Raw genomic sequence first — 20,157 nt, 5'->3', positions numbered from 1 at the left:
TCGTTCTAGCTTCTTGTCTTTGAGAATCTCACACTCATCTAGCTTTAAAACAAAATACATAATGTCACCTGTCTCTTCAAATGTTACATCATAGAACTCAACCATTCTAGTTTGCAACAAAGTGAGGTCCATGAAGATATTGTTGTACTCATCGTAGGTTACAGTTTTTCCTTGAGATCTATAAATACCATCAATATGAAATGGACATCCAATGAAATTTTTTTGTGCATTGTTGAGTTGAAGTCTCTCTTTCTAGACACTTGTTGCTATTGGTAGAAGTTTAGACTTTATTCCATTCTTCACAAAAATGGAGAAGATAGACTTATGAATAGATGAGTACCCTCCCTTACTCATGCCAACAAGGGAGTCAAGTGTGCCCTGTATTTCATTCGCACGCACTGTACTCTTTGTAATAAAACAGTCAACAACATCCCGCTGCAAAACCTTATTCTTTTTGTCATGTATTATATCCTTTGCAAGACCACTTGTTATCAAAGTCTTCAACTTATTTCGTACATTGGCCTTTGGATCTATGTTTTCTTTGTCTGGATATATAGCATGTCAACATAAAAAATATAACAGACATAAGAAAAAACTATGTATAGGTGACATAAACTAAAAGGTTCACAATCTTGACCTCAATGATTGGATTCTTTTCTTGAGACCTCCAGAGCCAACCTTCAAGGTTTTAAGATTCCATACTCTCTTCTTTCGCACACGAGCACCTAAGCTTGTATCTTTCCTTTGTAAGTTCTGCACTTTTTCTTACAAGACCTGTATTTCTTTTGTGTACTACAAAAGGGTTTTTTGGTCCTCACAATGCAAATTAGAAAGTTGCAAAATCTCATTTTCTTGATGGTGATCCATGATTTTTGACTTCTCAGTTAGAGCTTTGCAGTAGCTAAGTAAACCATCATGTCCGTCACCTGCAAAGGTCAATAAAGTAGTGAGATTTTCACTTGCAAGGGAGGCATTGGTCATAGGATTCAAAGGATAGAGTGATCTATTTGTCCATAAATCTATGTGTTTTGCTCCCTCTACTCCGAGTCTTTCTTTCTTCGTGAGTGTTACTATTGTGTTAGCTTTACTTCACTTGCATAAAAGGCTCATATTCAGGATTCAAATCAACGTGTAGATGATATGTATGTTGTTTAGTGAGAAGGTTTGAGGGGGTGGATGAAGAAGCAATGAATACATAGTCAAGAAAAACAAGAAACAAAGAGTATAACTCCATTACTCCCTAGACTCCCCACTGCATACATCGTATGGAGAAGAACTTCCCTCCTATATGATGAGGTGCATTCAATATAACTAAAAAGGAACATTCCATCAATCATTATGACCGTTTTGACTCTGTTAAAAGAATCCACTTCAAAGTACACTTTTTGAACGGTTGATGAGGAAACCTTGTCTTCTACTACACTAAGTTTCTAGAGAGAGAAGGAAAAAAATTTATATTTTTCTTAGAAGGGCCTCCAAATGACCTCTCAAATTCCCTAATGGATTCTCGATGCTCCAAAATTGTGGTGATGAGAGTCGCAATGCAAAGAGCCCACACTGTGGTTGGGAGAGGAAAGTGTCTAGGTCTAAGTCATGGCTAAAAATGTGAGGGAAGTAAGTTTGGATGTGACCAAAATCTAAGCACTCTGATAGTGTGTGGTTCTTAGACTCTCAAAACATGCACAATTGATTTGACTCTTCTCCAGTGCCCCAACACAATGTCTCACATCGAAGGAAGTGGGAGCTAAGCCAAATGGCTACGATAGTGCATATCGCTAACAAGGGGATATATATGGATGAGTATAGTTTCCTCTTTTAGCAAAGAAATTGGTTTTGTAGTTAGGGGCAATATGGATGGTGTAATGTATGAAGTGTGACCCATCAAATTCCTCCCAAGCCATAATACAATGGCATTGTACAAAATCTTCATTCACTTGGGAGTTTATTGAGGCATCATGTAGCAAGTGTAATGCATCCCATCTTTCAAACCACTTCTTTATGTCTCCCGTGCTCAAGATCTTGTTGTTATGCAGCTTCTAGACGTTTTTGCTTGCTTTCGATATAATTGTAGGAAGTCGATGTACGGGATTTTGACGCATCTTTATCATGTACTCCACAACCCTTTCCATGCCCATATGGTGTTTGTGTCTTAACTTGGAGAAAGTTTGTAAAAAGACACTTTTGGACATTTTCAAATTCTTTTCAAGTAGACTTTGAGATGCTTCCATCCCACATATTCAACTCCATAAAGAAGCTGAAGTTCTCCATTTCTCCATGAGCCTCACTAAACACCTCTACCTAAAGCTGAAGATCTGCATCATATCCTTCTGCTAGATCATCCCTCTTTCTTTCCTCAACAGGTTTCCTGCTCCTTCTCCATTGTGCTCTCTAGAGAGGTTCTACTTTCCTCTCAAGATTTGCAACATTATCTTTCCTATTAAGCCAACAAGCAGGTGCAGCAGTATTATAGTAGTAAGTGGCGTCCTTCGTCTTGATGTACCATCAAGAATCTTGCTCTATACAATTGAGAACATGGATGTGAAATCTCTAATGATAAGTGTTTGTCTGCAAGTTGTGCCACTATTCCCCATGGCATCATCAGGTACTTGATGACCTAGGAGTGTCATTGAGTCCATTGCATTCAACAATGTATAAGACGACAATGGATGTTGGGTGATGATGGAGTTCAAACGATTGATGTGGGTTACAATGCAGCACAGCTCAAGAGGTGCACACAAGGTCTCAAGGAGACACATGGCTTCTCGAGCGCACTATTTGAAGGGAAGGATCATGGAGTTCAAGCAAACCCATGATGGCAAGCGTCTTGCAAAGGTACAACATGTATATGTTGCTTCACAACTAAAGCTAGAGACACAGTGGCTCCATCGAGGTTTCGTGCAAACTATAATTTCACTCCTTTGTCAAGTTTTTAGATTGTATATTTTGTATTTCTGTTGTATATATTGCTTTGATGTCTATAAGGCTTTCATTGCTTGTTCATGTTTGCAGATGTATTCCCATCCAATTTTGTAGAGTGGGAGTCAATAGAGTCCTTCATAGGAACTTTTGAGGCCATCCACATTGACCTTGGAAAGCTAGTCTATAATGGTTGTTCATCCGTGGAGCTTGTCTCACGGGACATTTTTTTTATAACCATACTTATGTAGCACCTAAGAAAACTGGGTATGGTAATCTTTATCCGGTTCATCCACCAACCTTGTAGAGTATGGAATGGCCTAAGCCTGATAATGCCTTGATCACAGAAACCAAAAGGAGAATTGAGGCCGATGTGCATTCAACAATGAAGTGCACCTATGGTTCCCATAAAGCGTCCCTAACTTGGTTTATGTCCCTTCATGTGTTCGTGTTTATCTTTCAACTGCAAAGTGTCCACATGACACCAACAATGTGGACTTGCAAAGGGGGAAGTGCAATCAACAGTTTCCTTGCAGTTGGATGGGAGACTAAGGTGGTCAACCACCAGGGAGATACAATCAAGTGCTCTGTAGTTGCTGAGAATGTGGCGTGCAAATACCATATTGCAAAGAAAAGCTTTTCAACAACTGTCTTTTCCTACAGAAGATGTAAGCTGACGAAGGGAGAATGGGAGACACTAGACTCTGATGTTGCTCCTAGAGAATCATTGAAAAGGTTGTTCGTTCCAAAAAAGAGAAGAGCATTTTGTGTGAAAACATTGGTGTTTTGTGATGTATTAATGTAAAAGCTTGTAACTGAAGCAATTTCGCTCCCATTTATACATATGGTGATTTGAATCTCTTTTTCATTTTTAATTTGTTCAAGATTTCGTTTGAAATATGAAAGTTTTTCAGTTTGGAGCGTGAATACTTTCAATGTTGGTGTCTTTCAATGCTTGTTGGGTGACTTTGTTTATAATTATAGTTTTAAGTTAATTTGACGTTAATTTTAAGTGCTTTTCAAAAGTGATATTGAGTATAAAAGTGACTTTGTAGGTTTTAAACTTCATTTCTCACATTCACAAAACACAAGCTTTCAGCTGTCTTCCCATCTTCTTTGCAAACAGACCCATGGCAACATCTTTTGATGCACTTCTCACACAATTACAGAAGATAGGACTTGCAGATCGTGCACATGAACTAGTCGGTGTGTTTGAGGGGACGATCAACATGCATGCCACTGCTAACCCTCATGTAGAGGGATTCCAAAGATTTCTTGACTATATGATGGAGCACGTGGAAGAATATGCAATACTCTTCGAGGGATCCAACATGGCATGGTTGCCAGTGAATTTTCTGAAACACCTCTATGCGGGCGAAAAAACTTTCGTTATCGCTTTTTGAGGTTTATAAAACGGCTTACTGAGTGGGACTACAGGACAGAGGATGAGGATGACCTCATAGACTTGGGCATGGGGTGCATAGGTACCCAATTCATCTCTTGTGACATGGTTCTGGTATTGCTTGTGCTTGAGGGCATGGAGAAGGGAAAATCAAAGGAAAAGGCCGACTAGAAACCTCCTGTAACCATTGTGGAGGAATCAAATGAATTTATTGAAGAGGTTGATGAGCAGGCAAAAGCATTTATGGCACTCGTCCTCCTGCAAGATCCAAGCTCCACTAGGGAGATAGATGGGATGATAGAGGGAGACGTGGTGTTGGAGGAAGTTTCTGACCTCTAAATTCTCACTTTGCATGCAATGGTGGTGGATGGTCATCACTTCTTGTTCCTTGATGACATTGCAAAGATACTAGGACTCAGAGAAGATGAGTCGCTCTCAGTGCTCGCTATTGATGCGGGCATGAAAGATCCCAGTGGAAAGTAAGAGAAGGTCAACTTTCAAATTGACTTTGAAGACCAAGGTCTCCCACCAAGCCTCTCATTCCTCCCTAGTGAAATGAACAAAATTTGGTACAAACCGTGGCAAAGACACTTATGGAAATCAAATCATGTGTCTCATTTTATGAAAGCATCCCAAAAAGCGCTTTTCTTCTACACAAACCGCTGATCATTATGGGTGGAGAAGATCGCTCTAGCATCAACCTTACAAGGAAAACTCTTGAAGAGATGGATGAGGAAACTGAGGTAACCACTTTTTAACTTTATCGATAGTAAATTGTATCCTATAGCAAGTGCTGAAGTTGTTTAAAATGTTTTGCAAACCGTATACCATGTTGATAAGTTTGCAATGCGTACTGGAGGTTCGAGCAACAATCCTATGGGTAGAGATAGCTCCCTGTGGCACTACCTTGGCCATCTGGGGCCATTTTTTCTTCGAGTTTCACACACAGAGTTCTCCAAGCATGGTTCTGCGGAGCTGCTCAAGTGCAAGGCATTAAGTGCCATCCTTGCAGAAGATTCCCTTACCCTTAATGCTCACAAGTGTATCTTGGTGCACCGAGAGGCAGCATTGTATGCCTTTACGGAAAGCACCCTGGGTCAGTCCTCTCCCATTGTGCCTTACGCTTAGGTCAAGGGGTGACAAACCCGGAGGATATTGTGAAAACCTTTGGTGTCAAGTCGGCCATTTTCCCTATACCAAAAGATGTAATTTACAAGAAAACCAACCAGCCATGATGTAATATCCAGAGCAATATACAATAATTTTGTATTTTGTTTGTCACTTCATGTACTTTTTTTCCTATTTCACATATTGGCCAATAAATTTTTTTCTTCAACACGTCCACACCTCCTCAACCATCCAAGCACCCGTCCGATGTGGGACGCCTATCAAAACTGCCCCATGCGCATCATGGCGCACAAGGTATTTTTTTGGCTTGTTCCACGTCGTTGGTCATCGGCGTGGCTTTTGGTCGTCCCACGGCCTCCGTATGCACCCGAAACGGCTCTGTTTTGCAAAATATTCATCGATAGGCATCCCACGTTGTTAGAGGGTGCTTGGATGGTTGAGGAGGTGAAATTTAACTACGTGATTAATTCAAATACTTCAACAACAGAAAGTACACAATTAACTATTAGAGTTACACTGAATGGTAGAAATCGAGTCGTTTATATTATATTAAAAGATTACAAATCTCATAAATAGAGGTTACATGGTGAAACTTATTCTTATGGAGGCACTCTTCATTCCTCACATTGAGCGCTAGAGATAGATCTGTATTTTTTAGAGTAACTCGCTTTGCATGCACCATACAAGATACACCATCTTGGAACAGCTGCACCAAAATGTCATCGGTGGCATCCTGTAAAGCCAAAAGAGCCGCATGCTGGATACGTGTAACAGAGTCTGAATATTTGTCCATGATTTCTCTTACCACCCAAGAGAAAGCTACCTTTGGTATTATTGGCTCCGTGCTCTTTTGATATTTTTGGATCTCACGTAGAGCAACTGTGCCGGGCTTCCATTGCCGTTTCTTCTGCGCTATTGGCAGTGGTGGAAAAGCCGCTTGTCTGGCCCATTGAGGAGGGTCATTTTTGTACTTTTTCCTCCTCTCTTCTTGGGCTTGTTGCTCTTCAGGTGTGAGCTTGTCCTTTTTCTTTTTCGCACATTGTTTTGCTCTCTGAGGAATTTTTGAAGGTCTGGAGCTCCTAGCCTTGGCTTGTTGGGCGGCTTGAGCTCTATCCTCTTCTGCTCTCCTCTCGGCCCTCTGCTCGTGCTTGTAAATTAGCCAAGTGAGCTCTCTCAACCTTGGCTCTCTACCATTCTTCCTGCTCTCTCTGCCTTCTTTGTTCTTCCTGTAATTTCTGTGCTTTTCTATTTGCTGCCTCTTTCTTTTCTAACTCTCTCATTCTCTTCCTCCTCTTGGCATCTCGTGCTATTGAATAGGATCACCGGCGGCGGGTATTACTTTGATCACCCTTTGTTTGACTTACGGGGGAAATTTTTGCGACGTAGTTGCGCTTGCTTGAGCTTCAGGTGCAGCCGTTGCTTGAGCTTCAGGTGTTGCCATTTCTTGATCTCCAGTTGCCACCGTTGCTTGAGCTCCAGGTCCTGTTTCTTGTGTTGGTCTATTAAGAGCTGCAAATGGTCCAAGCTCAGGCAGAGGTGTGCGATTCGCATGCTGTAGTGGCTAGAGATCACCAAAAATATGTCGCATGGTGTTTTGATCCTCTGTAGTCAAAGGTTGGGGGAGAGGTTGGGTGTTTGAGTTGGTTCTTGTGGTTGAGGCTGTCTATTTGAAGCGATGGATTTTGTATGAGGTGCTGGTTGCGGATTTTCAGTGTTGTGAGTGGTAGTGGTGTCATTGTTGTGTGTCGTGGTGTGCTCTTGTGTATCGTCCATGTTATGTAAGATATGAGTGCTTGTACGTTTGGTCTTGAGAGGATCTTCTAAAATGTGCAAACAAAAAATGAACTTTGGGTTGTGAGTTTTGACTTATATAGTACTTAAACTTTTAAAAAAAAAAAAAAACGAAATAAAATCACTCAAAATAAAAAAGACTCCAAAATAGACGAAACTTGAGCCATGAGACTAATAATTATCGCCATTACAAATCACTTTGCATGACAATGCATGTTTACAATAGAAATGGTTAGTGTCAAAAGGAATGAGACTAATAATTATCGCCGTTACAAATCACTTTGCATGACAATGCATGTTTACAATAGAAATGGTTAGTGTCAAAAGGAAATTAAGTTTCCACCCAAAGCCTGTCATCATGCCGCCTTGCCTCCAACCAGCGTTGGAATCAATCTTTTGCACACTTGAAGCATGATATGATTGTGATCGCCTCAAGCTAACCACTTTTTCTATTCTACATTATTTTGAACTTCTTTGTTCTCTTGTCTTCTTTCTCTCTCTCCCTACTAAAACTCTATAGAACCGATTGAACATCTCGTGAAGGGCATTGCTCTTTTTTCTTCCGACTCCATGTCGTGTATTTTTTAAATACACTGCTTTTGCTTGATAGTGTGAGTGCTCCATTCCTTGGCTGCTCTAAATGCTTAATGAACCATAAGGGTCGAGAAAAAATGCACTGTGCGAAAAGAATGTGAAACTTTAGTTTCGCATATAGATGTATTTCGATTGAAAATATCAAATGTTCAACACACCATGTAATGTGTTATGTGTGTCTCCCCCCAAGCATCCACCATTTGTGCTTAAAAACTATTGATTACAAACTTTAGGGTGGATAACTTATCATCGATTAGCTTTGCCTTTTCAAGAAGACGAAAAGTATCATTAGTAGACTGCCACACACGAGCACGCTTAATTCCTAGGGCTGCTTCATTACCTTTGTAGGTGGTAATGTCACACACCTTTTTCCACAACTAAAACTCACGGTCAACGGCTCGAAAGGGAAAGTGTTACGCTGATGAGCAGGGCCTTGGTAGGTGTCAATGTGGAGCTAGATGCCAATGAGAAGGGAAACACTTGTTTAGGTCTTCAGTCAGAGAAAAATATTTGGTGGCTAGCATCTTTTCATCTCCCACATGAGACACATGAGACTTTGAAATGGTATTTCAATCACACAGCAATCGTTGATGTCATTCGATAAAAGCAAGAAGGATAAAGATTGCATGTTTCAGGTCTTGGAACGTTCCAAGTTGAGTGGCATTTGGCTGGAGACTTGAAAACACTCAAGTGTATGTTAGGGTGCAAGCAAGGTGCAATGGCCCTCTTTCCATGCATTTATTGCCGCCACAATAAAGTCTCAATGGGAACTTGGCAAGGGTGCAAAGGCCCCAACAAGTCGAAAGGTGGTAAGAGTAAGGGATGCAAAGTTACAGTCAACTATGCAAAAGGTGTACCCCACTACACAAGCAATGGGTAAAGCACTACAACAATGGTTTCAACATATCCTCAGTTGTGACCAGCAAGTACCCCCTAATCGAAACATGGATGATCCAAATTGGGATCCTATTCTTCCAATACCACTAATAAATGTGCATGTGTGCACCCTTCATGCTCGTCAACAAATTCTTGACATGTTGCTTATGCTCCATATTAATTACGCTTGGAATATGGAGCCTGCAGAAAGAAGAGAAGAGTGTATACAAGAACTTGAATCTATTCTATCGAGCGTTGGTCTACATGGGGGTGCGTTGAGCTATCAAAGGACAAGAAGGCGTCTAGAAGTACACAAGATCACCCTAATAAAGTATATATGGGTGGTAGTAAAACTAGACATTTGCTTTCAAACTATTCGTACACCCATAAAAGCTTATCATTGACTCCGAACATTAAAAAAATATCCGTATAAAGTCAAGGGATCCGTACTGTACAAACGTATCGTACAAATTCAATCTTTATGTAGGTACGGTCCAGCCTTGCTTTATGGCAAAGCATTCTTTGACACAAGAACAAATAACTTTTTTGCAAGTTTCCTATTTAGCTTCCAATGGTGCGTCATACTGAAGTTTTTTCATCCATAAATTTTGCTCAACCATTTCAATATACATTGGTGCCCATTTGAAATCCATACAAAGAGATAACTTCTCTTCCCTTTGGCTGAGATTATCATACTTAATTGTTTCTCTACATGTAAGGTCAATATATAAGGTCCGATGGTCTGATTCTGAGGTCACTGGCCGAGTGTAAAACTGTTTATGTAAAAAATGATAGCTTTGGAGAGTAGCATATAGTCAAGCATACTATCCCCATTGTGTTTTCTACATATAAATCTGTTGGTTCCAGTCCATAAAGATACACCATTGTGGCAATGAGCATACCCGAGCTATTTCATATCCACGCATTCCATGGGTATCCATTGCAATTCCAAAGCATATTTTCAAATTGTAACTCAACCTCATAGGTCATGCATCCTTATTTTCTTGAGGGACTTATCTCATCCTTGGATATGTTTTTTTCATGAGAGATCTCCTTGTTTTTCCTATTCCTATCCTCATATGCCTTGCGATGCACATTTTGTTGCTTGATAGTGAGATATTCACATACAAAACATTTTGTATCTTTCACGTAAATCCAACTATTATCAAGGATAATATTTTTGCTCTATGTACTCCATAAACTATAACTCTTGACATGCCAAAGTGGGTTTTAGAAAAATCTTCAATAAGAATGGCAAGAGAAGTAGGTGTTTCTATTTTCTCTTGCAAATTCTACAAATAATAATGTTCTTGGAACGTTGCTTCCGTTCCTTCAACACCTCTACATCCACATTCTCAACATTCTTTGTTTGGGCCATAACTTGCATGAGATAGGAATTGGAAACCACATGGCTACCACATACATCAGCTCAAGACTTTTTTGTGCATATATTTTTCATCCCGCATACATCACAACTCATAGTGTCAAATTTCTCCTCTTTCAATACATGGTCACACTTCACTTTGCTCATGCACTCCTTTAAATCATTCAAGTCCACAAGAGAGCATTTACATTCTTTGACTTCCTCTTCAAGTTACATCAAACGTTTTGTTTATATCTTAAGAATCTTTTTGAGATGTTCATTCTCAACAACAAGAACCCTTAACGTGTCATTTGCCATTGCAAGTGCTAGTTAGCCTTTTACCTTGATTGTTAACAATCTCTTACAAGAAGCATTAAAAGGATTTCTACTGCTTTTTAAGGTAAAAATGACAACGATTCGTAAATGATTGCGCATGGTGACATGCTCCTCCATGCATTATCGTGCCAATGGAACCTTGGTGGTCAACTTATTTTCAACAAGTCATATCAATTTCTTTCCCACTTCTCTCATCGTTTGCTAGAAAATATATATCAAACATATGATTTTTATAAAAAAACTCTTGATTCCTTCGATTATTGAAGAGGTCTTGTGTCGTCTTCTTCATCTATTTCTGTAACACCCAAGCAAGACATTAATAAAAACACATGAACAAAAATTGCATCAAACTGAGCTTGAATAGAGAGAGAGAGAGAGAGAGAGAGAGAGAGAGAGAGAGAGAGAGAGAGAACTCTTACTTCTAGGGTTTAGGACATCCTAGGAAGTGTTCTCGCACCTTTGTGAGCCTGTACACAAGACGTGCACATCCAAGCACTTTAGGATAGTTGCATACCCTCTATTTGCACACAGCAACTCCTACCACAAGTTTGTGGTGTGGCATGCCCAACTTAGAAGATTGGCCAAGAGAACCAGTGGGTTAGAGTTTAAAAACTCTGACCTTGACCAACTTGTGAAGTGTGGCTAAGGGGACTAAATATCAAGCGTAAAGAAAGTGACTTACTAGCTGAAATGACAAAAATCATGAGTTGTTGCTGACATGGCAAAAATGTACAAAAGTTCGCTTTTTGCACTAACATGTGTTGGTGTGACAATGTTGCACGAAAGGCTGGTTTTGTTAAAGGCGTAGCGGAAAAGGATAAATTGGGTGGTGATCTCGACTACAATCACGAGAAATCCTTTTGTCAAGAGCCTAGCCAATGGATCTCAGATCTATCGTGACAAATCTCCTAGGAATCAAACTCTTGGGCAGCCTACAACCCACGAAACAGGCACGGGAACAAAGTGCAAGGGGAAAACCTACAAGCAAGTGCTCAACACAAAGGGAAAAGGAAGCACGAGAGAGAGAGAGAGAGAGAGAGAGAGAGAGAGAGAGAGAGAGAGAGAGAGAGAGAGAGAGAGAGAGAGAGAGAGAGAGAGAGAGAGAGAGAGAGAGAGAGAGAGAGAGAATTCTAAAAAGAGGTGTAGCCCAAACGTCGGAAGCTGTGCTCACTAATCACAACATGCCAAAAGTACAAAGGGGGTGGATTGGCTATATAGGCAAATCTTAAATTCTCCCTACTTAGCCTGGAAACCCCACAACTTGGTAAAATAGCCAAAATGCTAATAAATGTGCAAACTCACTAAAAGTGACCCATAAAACACATTTGACAACAGAAATGCAGAGCACTTGAGACTCTAACCCTGGGAAACCCTAGGAGCAGGGGTCTCATCTCATGCCAACCTACCGAGTGGGCAACACCATGGAATGCACCATTGAGAAAAAGGTGCATCTACCTTAGATATGGCCAAGCACAACTACAAAATAGCTCACTCCCTAGTCTGCTCATGGGAGATATTGGATCTACCACCAGACAATAATCCCAACATTTAACACCCCCCCCCCCCCCCCTCCCTCCCCTCAGCTCCTAGACAGGAAACAAGTCCAAGAGAGCTAGCATGACAGGATAATATCACCTATGGAAGAGGTTTGGTGAAGATATCAGCAAGGTTATCTAATGTTGAAACATATTCTTTTTGAATAGAGCCATCCTTGGATTATCACGAACAAAGTGATATTGTATCTGTTTATGCTTAGTTCGAGCAAGAAACTTTGGGTTCCTCGCAATGGCTATACAACTCTAGTTATCAGAGTAATCTCCAAAAGTAGCCTCCATTACCACACTAGCTCACATGTAGCATTGCAAACAGCCCTATATTGCACCTTTGTAGAATGGAAGGCAATTGTAAATTGATTCTTACTGCTCCATGAAACTACTCCAAGCCAAAAGAAAAGGTGTAACCTGTAGTCAATCACTCCATCCTTGAAGAATGATCTTGGAGTCCCTACATCCATGTGCATAATGAATACCACTGACTTTGTGGCCTTTAAATACAATAGAGTCCAAAGACCCTACTCCATATGTGACTTGGTAGGTCTCTACATAAAAGAGTTGAGAAGTCTCACCAGGAAATTAACATCAAATCAGGTGTTGAAAACCCAAGTAAGAGAATCGACCAGCTTTCGATACTTTGTAGTATCTGCTACATCTGAGGGGTCATATTGTGATAACTCTTGATTGGGATCCACACAAGATGAGATACGTTTGCACCTAGTCATACTAAATGCTTCTAGCAACTCTTAGACACAGTGCTGCTAGGAGAGAAAGATGCCCCCCTTTGTCTGCCATATCTCCAATCCAAGAGCGAAATGAAGCAAGCAAAGATCTATCATCTCAAGCCAAGGTCTCCATCATCTTGCATATGTGATCAACATGGATACCTATGGTCACAAGATCGTCCACATAGAGGATAAAAAGAGTCACCAATTCTCCCTCACTATAAATATACAAATCTAGGTCTGTAGAAGAACGACGAAAGGAGTGTCGTAGGAAGAAATAGTCTTTTGGTGCCATGCTTGAGGGGATTGCTGCAGGCCATAGAGAGCCTTCAGGCTTACACAACCTTCAAACCATGTCACTACATCTCCTCCTCTAAGTTTCTATTGAGAAAAGACAAAAATACATCCACTTGAAAAATAAGCGACCCAAAAAAGACAGCAAGATGTGGGAGTTTCTATTTAGTAGGCATGTTTCTGCCACAAGTTTGTTGTATCTGCTCTCTCTAGACGTGACATGATTTTTGGCATTAAATGGTTCCATGAGATTGATCCACAAGTTCATTAAAAAGAGAACATGTGCACTATTTCTCATGAGGGTGCACCTTTCATGGTCATTTGCGGTTATAAGAGAATCCCTTACGTGTTACTAACAAGGTTGCATTCCAAACTTGTATTTATCATTCTTCCCATGCCTTATATAAATATGTGTACTGGTGTTTGTACTTAACGTACTGGTTGTTACTTATATACATTCAAAACTACGCATACATGCATGCATACATGTGTCACATGTTAGGTTGTAGACATATGCAATGTATATATGCATATGTGTGCATGTATGTCGGTGTGTGTGTGTGTGTGTGTGTGTGTGTGTGTGTGTCGGTGTGTGCATATGTGTACATGTATGTCGGTGTGTGTGTGTGTATGCATGCACATTTACATGTATGCAACCATGCATAACTAGACATGTACATCTATTTATGAGCAGTACTAAATGTAATTTTTGTGTTGGTAGTGATTAACGATATTGTACAACGTATTTTATTGTTTTTTTCCATACCATATTTATTGTACATATGTAGTAGCTTGGTCAATAATCTCTCACTCATGTTTTGAAAGTGGATATAATACCTAGTCTAGTAGCATCTCTCAGACACGATTAAATAGTTCAGAAAAAGAATCAGTTATTGCATGCTAAGTAACCTCTCTCTATGATTCACTCTCTCAAGCATGGGAAGTGTTTCTTGCATGGTAGAGATTCACCAACAGCAAGTATTGATCATCAAGCCCTTAAGTGCCTCGATCCCATGCCCATTGCATTTTGGAATGACTATCAAACTGGATGGTCCCAGTACATTGAGCATTTTGGTGGTTTAGAAATTGGTTGATTGTGTCCCTAGTAAAGCTAACCAGATTGCAAATGCATTTGGCCATGAAGGGTAGATCTTGGCTCTTTAGTCGAGGTCCCCAATATCCATTGAATAAACCGGGGAATAAACAATTAGTATGCAAATTTCAAGTCTCTCATTCGTAATTGTCTCTTGTAATTATGCTCTATTAAAAGACCCTTGCAATATTTGACGACCAAATGGACCCACATCCAAAGTGTAACAAGTCATAGAAAAAATGGCATACATTTCGAGCTCACTGTCTGCTATATTTGCCCACCTTGCATCCTCCTCACACTACCCACCCTTTAGCCCCCATGATGCCTTGTCCATCCTCTTCCGACCCTTGTGCTGCATCCCCCTCTCATCTGATGCCCCCCCCCGTGCTGCCTCCCCCATCCCTCCCATTGTTCTTTGCTATCCCTTTGCCTGCCATCCCTCTGGCTAGCACATTAGCTTGTTGGTCTCTCCCCCTCCCCGTAGCCACCCTGCCCGCCCGCAACCTTTGTGCACCATTCATTGCCCCCCCCCCCCCCCCCCCCCCCCCCCCCTTTCTTGAGGCCACACTCTGTTTTTTCCTCAACAGTGGTGATTCTTGGACATTACTCACCGAAGCTTCTCAAAGAGTTGTCTTCACTCGGCCCCTTTCCACCACATTAGTAGCAAACACAGATGCAAGATCATGCTCCACCCCACAGGGACTCGCAGGAAGCTCCCCCACCCGACCTTGCAGATCCCACCATCTGACTTTCTCTCTCATTGACAGAGCAAGAAAACCCTTGCAGTAGAGGTGGAGTGCCTCCAGGCAACCTTCGTCATCTGAAGATCATCAGCACCCGACCTAGCCGAGGGGAGCTGCGTGATCTCCTCCAAGCCCACTTTTTAGCAGAGGTGGGAAAAATCATCGATGTTCGGTTTCACTAACGTGGCTACTATCAGATACAGTTTACCCCAAAGATGGCGTCCAAGGTCATTGCAATGAGCCCCCTAGCCATCCGAGCAGTTCGAACTCATTTTCGAGAGTAGTGCCATGGATTAGACCCAGCTATTGATGTTCCAGTCAATGAGGTAGACCTTCCAAATCTCAATCTACTTCCTCGGCTTGAGGAGAGAGTACCTCCCGCTCCTATCCAAGGTTGGGTCAGAGATTGGGACTGTCCTGGAGACACCTTGCATGGAAGCCTTTGTAGTTACCAAGGTAGCTGACAAGATTGGAGGTAGCCATGCTGCTGTACACGAGGCTGAGTTAGCAGCTATGGAGCATCTATGTATGACCTTGAGGATTTTGGATGTTTGGAATCATTCAAGATTTGTGAGGCCCCCAAACAACTTTTCCTTCTCTCGCTCGGACCGCAGATTAGAAGGAGTGAATCTATCACGGAAATATTGCTTATATGCGAGTGACCACAACTGTGACATGTGTGGATCTATTTGCACTCTGGCAGGGACTTTTTTTTTCACCCATGCACCAATGATCCTCATTGTGGCTGAAAAATAGAGGAGGGGGACGACGATGCTATGCATCCCTAATAGGACCTTGTTGGATTTGGAGCTTAGAGAGCAAGTGGTGGCACTTTGGATAGAGAGCTTGGACACGCAAGACTCTCCTATTGGTAGAGTGGCCTCTTGATTTGTTGAGCTTAGTCGCTTCTTTCTCCAAGAGTCTGCAGCTTGCTTGGCTGCCTGGAGGAGGAGGCGTGTCTCTTACAGGGTGTAGAGGATGCAGGAGCATCATCCAAAAAGTCCTTGGGTGGAGGAGAAGTTGCAATAGTCTTGACAGGAGCTGGCCAACATTGAGGAGTGGCATCATTAGTTTGCCTTCCATTAAGAGGCATCTCAGTGGACCCAGGTGGGTGACAGAGTGACTAGGGAGTTCTTTGAGATAGTGGGGCCCCGCTAACCCATGAGCCTAAGTCAGAGCGTCAGGATGCATACAAAGATCAGGTTTGGGCACAGATGCCTTGTCTTGTGACTGAGGAGATGTGCCAGAGACTAGAGCTTCCCCTCCAGCTAGAGGAGCTCCATGAGGCCCTCAAAGGCCACTCTATGCATGATTGTCTGATGGTTGGATCAGAGGTGTATCAGCTCTCTACAGACATGCACACGGTCTGGTGCTTTTGGTAGGGAGTAGAGGGGAGTAGTTCATGCCCACATACTCAGTTAGATAGGGTTGTCCTCTAGCCCCCTTCCTCCTTATGTTCTATGATGAGGCGATGAGTAGATTTTTGGTTTCTCACAGCAGATTGGCTTTGCAATGTGTGGGTTAGAGCTCCCTTTTTGAGGAGATAAGCTACTGGGGATGTTGAGTTTGCCGACGACTCATCTTTGTACTTTGGAGGGCTAGGAGGCCAACTTGCATAGGTGTGAGCAAGCTCTAAAGGTTTTTTTCTATGCGTCATGCGCACTGATCAAGTGGAGGAAGACAATGGCTTTGTGGGTTGGCAATGCTCCTACACCTGATTGGTCACCAGGTGAGGGTTTTAGATGGATTACCCTAGGGATTGCAGTTCGATACGTGGGTTGTTAGGTTGGACTAGACTTGTCCCATGAGCAGTAGACTGCTCCCCTCCTCTTATCCATTAGGAGGAAATTGCTGCATTAGAGTTTGGCACGGCTCTCTTTGGCATGCAGAGTTGTAGTGGCCAACTAGGCATTGTTGGCCACTATGCGGTATATTACGTCTTATTGAATCTTCTCGAGCTCATGTATCAACCAGCTAGAGAGGATAATCAGGAACTTCTTTTGGTTAGGGCACGACACCCAGTTTTCCTAGGTCAAAGTATCATGGAAGTGTTGGGGTAAAGGCGATGTGCCTCACCCCGGGCTAGGCGCCCAATGCCCGGCCACCCACTGACACTGACCACTCACACTAACCCTCATTTATTCCCATGTACATATAGAGAATAACGGGCTAGAGGGTATTGCCTCTGAGAGCTCCTCCACATATTGTCTCCCTTGCACCTCAGCCTATCATGGTTGCACTCACCTCTCTCGCACGTACGCTTCGCGCACCGCACGTGCACTCTACAACTGGTATCAGAGCACAGACATGGAGAGGGAGAGCACACATATGCAGTAGTAGAGGCTTTGTAGGAGCTTGACCATGGCAGGGAGGTCATAAATTGAAGCACAGATCCAAGAGCTTGCAACCCAGTTTGTAGAGGCTTTTAGGAGGAGTGTAGTTTGAGCTCCTTCTGTCCACAGATCAGCCCATACACACCACACAATAGACAAGTTTGCAAAAACAAATTCGCGCAGGTGCATTTTTGGGCCCGAGTATCACTTTTTTTGGCATAAATTCCTCATATGGATTCAAATCTGTGCAACCTAGGACTCTTTTCTAGGGGTTTGGCACTTTCCAGACACACTGGCAATGTCCGTTTGACCTAATTTTGATCACAAAATTTTCTACAGCAGCTGTGTGTATTTTGGATTTTTCACAGGTATGTGTTTCGAAGTTTAAATCAGGGCTTCAGATCAGGGTGATGGAAAGGTTTGAAGAGCTGAATGAATGAATATGTGAAAGTGTGGGGCTGATTTGGTGAGATCGAGCCGTGTCACCAAGGTAGAGTGCAAGTGGTTTACTCTTCAGGTGATTTCCCGACAACCAGGTGCTCTACGCTTGGAGAAGGTTGTGGATCTATTTTGCTCACAGTTTTGCCTCATCATGCGGATTATGTGGCACAACTATTGTGCACATGAATGATTGCGTGGTCAAAGATTCAGAGAGGTGCGGATATAGTTTGAGCTAGTTAGAGCTCACAGGTGATAGATTCACGTGCATACAGGTGTTGGGCACTTTGTCCAGAGAGCTACTCATGCAAGAGTGAGCTCAATTGCCATATGTTTGGTAGGTGATGTATGCATGATGTGGATTGTATTTTATGGCTGAGTTTTGATGTGATTTTGATCACTTTGTGGGGAAACTCTGGCAATTTTTTCCTAGGTTCTTGCCATGGAATTACATGCGTATCTGTAGTGTTATTCTCTGATGCTTTAGTGGTCGAGTGTGACTCCCACACAGTGGTTGATTTATTCCCACTCAGACAGTGATTGAGTGTTTAGTCTCACTTGGGCACAGGTTTTGTGCAGGTGAGCTACCAGATGATAGCTCAGACATCACAGGTTCACAGGTGTACAGGTTACACGGACAAGTACAGATTGTCTAGGAGCCACTCGTCCAGGAGTGAGCACTTTGCCATGGTTTTGGCCTATGTATGCCTTATGTGGATCAGTTGTTGACAGGTTTATACGCTTTGTTATTACACATATGTTGTCTTGCCTCTATCGTGTATAGAGAGCATTTTGGTCCGTTGACTTGATTTTTGACAGCTATGTAGTAACAAACTTGCAGTCTAATTATGCGTATAGCCTCGCTTGGCTTCACTTGAGTTGGTTTACTTTTGTGTTTCCGTTTATGGTTGAGATTTGCCTTGAGATTTTTCTCACTTTATAGGGGAAACTCTGCCGGATTTTCTCCAGGCTCTCGCCATTATTTTGACAGTGATCGAGTTCTACTCTCACTTTGACAGGTTCTTGTCAGCTTTGGACACACTTTCGTGTTCTCCTATCCACTCTCACACGAGTGAGGTTTACAGTATGCTCGTAGTGGTTACAGGTTTTCTTTGATTTTGCCTCATGTTCTCACATCGACGCATATTTCGAGCGTGAGCCTACAGCATGCAGGTTACAGGTGTTCACTATTGAGCTATTGGTTGGTTTATGTTTGATTAGCGTGGTGGTTGAGTGATCTCCCATTTTTGACGCTTATGCATTGACATGATGTGTGACACAGTTGAGTCTACAGTGACGGCTCAAGAGAGACGGAGGTCTTGATCTTCCCGACATATGCAATGTTGGTATTGTGGTCATACGTGACACATTAGGCATTGTTGTTTTAGACGCATGAGACAACAGCAAAGACGAAGGCGTGATGCACAGACAGTTATGACACAGACTAGAGAGACGGCTACATATGTCAGTGACGCTGATGTCACATTTACATCTAGTCTCCACCCACGATACATGTCTGACAGAGATGACACTTGCTTCCGATTGCTGCTAGATGAGTCTGCAACATTTCATGTCACACCATGCCGTGACTGGTTCAGTACATTTTCTAGTGGGAGTTATGGTCGTGTTTATTTGGCTGATGATTTAGCGTATGACATAGAGGGTGCAGGAGATATATGTCTATTACTACCCAGTGGTGCATCTTATACGCTTACACATGTGCGCTATGTTCCTAGGATTGCAGAGAGTTTGATCTCACAGACAGCGTGGCTATCAAGTACTACTTCGAGAGCGGCCATTCCAGTTACATATGGGTCACCTAGTCATTGCTTGAGGAGCTATGTCTTCTGTGGTTTACCCACTGCATGTTTCTCATGTACGAGATGGTAGAGTCTGAGTTACTATACTGACGTGTGATGAGCAAGAGACTAGGTGAGTCTCATTCGCGAGAGAGCTCTAGTATGCTCCAGAGACAGAGCATTTAGTTGTGCGACATGTCAGTAGACTCTGCAGTAGCAGAGGTGGAGAGGGTTTGCTCCAGTGAGTCACAGCAGGAGTCATCTCATTTTATGCAGAGAGAGGTAGAGCCAATCTGCTCCCTAGAGGCATATGCAGAGATGACGGATATGGAGTTTTTTGATATGCTTATGCTAGATGTTGATGATGATTTGCCAGGACACAGGGTACCACCTATGGACGATAGGGACATGCATGTTCCAGTGTCAGACGAGACACACCCATACATGATGAGTGTTCTTGATGATGCAGTGTATGCATATAGCACTGAGGAAGCCGACAGAGCCACGATTGCGTAGATGTCATCATCGTTCGAGCGTCTCATGTACGACCTATTAGTGTCGAGGCCCGACTTAGCAGCTACAGTGGGAGCATTTGCATTAGGTATTTCCAGTCTAGCAATGACTGATGCTAGCATGACGCTTCGTGGAGCATTGTAGACCATACAGAGATGTCTATAGGATTTGCATGCAGTCTCTAGCGTTGATTTTCATGCTCGCCTAGAGTTGATGCGATGACATGTAGATCGAGTGAGTGAGCCAGTGGGCTGGGGTTG

This window comes from Adiantum capillus-veneris, chromosome 27 (genome assembly GCF_014529385.1).
Source record: "Adiantum capillus-veneris isolate H3 chromosome 27, ASM1452938v2, whole genome shotgun sequence".
Lineage (NCBI taxonomy): Eukaryota > Viridiplantae > Streptophyta > Polypodiopsida > Polypodiales > Pteridaceae > Adiantum > Adiantum capillus-veneris.
The sequence above is the reverse complement of the archived record's forward strand: the minus strand, read 5'-3'. Positions refer to the sequence as shown.